At 31.3% G+C, this 3,985-nt stretch overlaps 1 protein-coding gene across 1 annotated transcript in view; it reads left to right on the top strand.

Moving 5' to 3' along the window:
* The window catches only part of LOC102765229 (low-density lipoprotein receptor-related protein 1B-like), a 221,897-nt gene that overhangs the window by 160,032 nt on the left and 57,880 nt on the right, over positions 1-3,985 (top strand). The gene's annotated exons all lie outside the window — the stretch shown is intronic.

Raw genomic sequence — 3,985 nt, 5'->3', positions numbered from 1 at the left:
TCTTGTTAATATCTTACTGTGACTAGTTTATAAATTAATCACAGTATGTATATATAGGGAAAAACAGTGTGTATATATATGTATATATATATATATATACATATATATATAAACATTTTTATATTTTACATACTTAAAACATAATATTATTAAAATATTTTTAGGATGTGATTACCTTATATTATAAAACAGGTGGTAGCAAATAAAATCCAAACAATGAATATTAAAAATCCTAAGACATTTTAAATTACTTTTCAGTATAGTATGTATCATTTTGAAGTCAGATTTTACCTTTCTTGTTTTAGCAAACAGTAAAAGAAAGCAGATTAGACACTAACATTTTGCTGTGGCTAATAAAAAATGTATGTTTGGGAATTGATGGTAGACACTTTTAAATTTGTTGAAATAAACAAGTGTTTTGATGCTAATTGCTAAATTCAGGTATTATATGAATTGGATATGCTTCTCTCATAATATTCAGATTTATTATTCTACAAATGAGAGTTTAAATTTATGAAAGCAAATGTGTTCACCTCTCACCCAACAAAATCATATGCTTCCTGAGTTAATGTTTCAGTGATGGAGAAGTATATGCATGTTCCATATTTTTCTAAAGTCTTAATTATAATCTAATATTAAAACAAATAGTTCTTTGATTTATAATCTTTAAAAAATCCTTAAGTATTAGCATGTGGGTTCCTAGTAGTAAGCTTATTTTCCCCCATTCTAATACATTTTGTTTAATCATGTGTTAATGAAATTATTGGCTACAAATTAATAAATTACTAGGAAACTTCACAAATGGTTCAAAGCTGACTTCTCTTAATTAAGTTGCTTTGTACTAAATGTTTGGAATCAAATAGAGGCAAACATTCTACTTCTAAAAAAAGGGCTTTCCCCCAAAAGAAATATGGATAGACATAGCTTATTTTATAGAGTAATATGCTATTTTTGCCAAAATCATGGTGTGGCTTTTGATCAAACAAGACTGTTTAATTAAACCTTATTATCCATGAAAGTCTCACTACCCTGCCATGCATAATCTACTTTGCCTCTTATTTACATGCATTTTATTCTTTAGAATTTTGTTACATAGGATTTGGTAGCACAAAACTGAGAAAATTTGAACTTCTTGAAAAGGTTTATGTATATATGCATAATTTTTTACTAAATACACATCATCCCTTGTTTTAGCTGGTATCACTTATCTGTTCTTTTAAAGAATCTGTAACTATTTTTGAAAGTATTGGATACATTTCCATGAGGTACAAATATTAAAATAAGGCAATTGGTCTAACTGTCCTGATTAGATCATCAGTACATTCCTTGTTTCTTAAGGGTAAACTGGTTATTTGTATAGGTTGATCTCACTCTTCAAGATTTTATGTTGACTCTGAATGGTTAGGTTTCGTACAATGTGCTATGATACAGGATCATTATATTTGCATTAAATAGTTCTCTCCCTGTTTCTAAATTCCCAACAATTACTAATATCATAATAAATTATTTTAATTTAAGGTAGGTTTTCTTTTTTAAATTTAAATTTACTAGGGCAACATTAGTTAATTACACGATATGTTTCAGGTGTACAATTGTGTAATACAACCTCTGTATATTGCGTTGTGTGCTCGCTACCAAAAGCCCAGTCTCCTTCTTTCAGCATATATATGGTCCCCTTTATTTTCTTCATCCTCTCATTACCTCCCTTTTCCTCTGGTAAACACCATACTATTTTCTATGTCAATGAGTTTGTTAGTTTGTTTGTTGATTTCTGTTTCAAATCCCACATATCAATGAAATCACATGGTTCTTGTCCTTTTCTATTGGACTTATTTAACTTAGCATGATACTCTCAAGATCTATCCATATTTTCACAAATCATAATATTTCATTATTTTTTTTATGGCTGAGCAGTATTTCATTGTGTATATGTACCACATCTTAATTATCCAGTCATCCATCGAAGGACACTCAGGTTGCGTCCATGTCTTGGCTATTGTGAATAATGCTGCATTAAACATAGGGCCTTGGTCGGCAAATTCATTAGTCAACAGAGCCAAATATCAACAGTACAACGATTGAAATTTCTTTTGAGAGCCAAATTTTTTAAACTTAAACTATATAGGTAGGTACATCATTATTAACTTAATTAGGGTGCTCCTAAGGCTTAGGAAGAGCCACACTCAAGGGACCAAAGAGCTGCATGTGGCTTGTGAGCCACAGTTTGCCGACCACTGACATAAGGGTACATATACCTTTATGAATAAATGAGTCCAAATGTTTTGGGTAGATACTAAGAATAGGGATTGCTGCCCTATATGACAGCTCCATTCTTAATTTTTTTTAGGAACCTCTACACTGTTTTCCATAGAAGCTGCACCAATTTAAATTTCCATCAGCAATGTATAAGGATTCCCTTTCCTTCATATCCTCTCCAACACTTTTTATTTTTGTCTTATTGATAATAGCTATTCTGATAGTGTGAGGGTATATCTCTTTGTCATTTTTATTTGCATTTCTCTGATGATAAGTGAAGCTGAGCATCTTTTCATGTTCCTGTTGGCCATCTGTATGTCTTCCCAATGGATTCTTTTTTTCCCCAAAGAAACAGAGAAAATAATCCTCAAATTTGTATGTATAGACTAAGCAATCCTGGGGAAAAAGAACAAAGCTGGAAGTGTTACACTCCCCTTACTTCAAATTATGCTACAAAGTCACAATAATGAAAACAGTAAGATATTGGCAGAAACATAAATGCATAGATCAATGGAACAGAATTGCGAGCTTAGAAATAAACCCATCCTTATATAGGCAACTAATTTTTCACAAAGGAGTAAAAAAAATACAATGGAGAAAGGAAAGCCTCTTCAACAAATGGTGTCAATGTAGTTTTTCATCAGAAATTTTACCAGTTATTATTTAAGACTTCATGTTCTTCATTTTGTGCCCATCATGTTTTAAAATTTCATTTCTAGAGAGAAATTATTTTTTAAAAAACTCTGTTCTTCTAAATATAAAATTATATAAGCATATAAAATTAGAATAGTCATATAAAATTAGAATGTTCAAGAAAAAGTAAAATACCCTAGTGAAATTAACTTAATAATAATGTTAATGAATAGTCTATAGAGCAGATATTTAAGGAAGGATTAAGCAAAATTACCAGCTTTTGAAGTCATTAAATGTAAACCTAAGAGACTAGCAGACAGTGTGCTTAGGGGTGGGCAAACTTTTTGACTCGAGGGCCACAATGGGTTCTTAAACTGGACCAGAGGGCCGGAACAAAAGCATGGATGGAGTGTTTGTGTGAACTAATATAAATTCAAAGTAAACATCATTACATAAAGGGGTACGGTCTTTTTTTTTTTAGTTTTATTCATTTCAAATGGGCCAATGAACCAACTAAATCAGCGGTTCTCAACCTGTGGGTCGTGACCCCCATTGGGATTCGAATGACCCTTTCACAGCGGTCGCCTAAGACCATCGGAAAACACATATATAATTATATATTGTTTTTGTGATTAATAACTATGCTTTAATTATGTTCAATTTGTAACAATGAAATTAGGGGTCACTAGAACATAAGGAACTGTATTAAAAGGTTGCAGCATGAGGAAGGTTGAGAACCACTGAACTAATGATGATGATGATGATGATGATGGAGATATCAAGAGTTTTAAACAACTTTACATACATTTGTGCTTCCATCTCCCTTACAGTCTAATCCTTTACTAATTGTGTCTCATGAAAATATATTAGAATCAAAATAAGTATCAGCAACTTGATTTATAATATTATTATAGACCCATGATGGTGAACCTATGACATGCATGTCAGAGGTGACAAGCAAACTCATTTTTTTGGTTGATTTTTCTTTGTTAAATGGCATTTATTTAAATATATAAAATAAATATCAAAAATATAAAACTTTGCCAAAACCAGTTTGGCTCAGTGGATAGAGCGTCGGCCTGTGGACTGAAAGGTC

Source organism: Myotis davidii, unplaced genomic scaffold (assembly GCF_000327345.1).
Source record: "Myotis davidii unplaced genomic scaffold, ASM32734v1 scaffold560, whole genome shotgun sequence".
NCBI classification, from domain to species: domain Eukaryota; kingdom Metazoa; phylum Chordata; class Mammalia; order Chiroptera; family Vespertilionidae; genus Myotis; species Myotis davidii.
The sequence above is the reverse complement of the archived record's forward strand: the minus strand, read 5'-3'. Positions and strand labels throughout refer to the sequence as shown.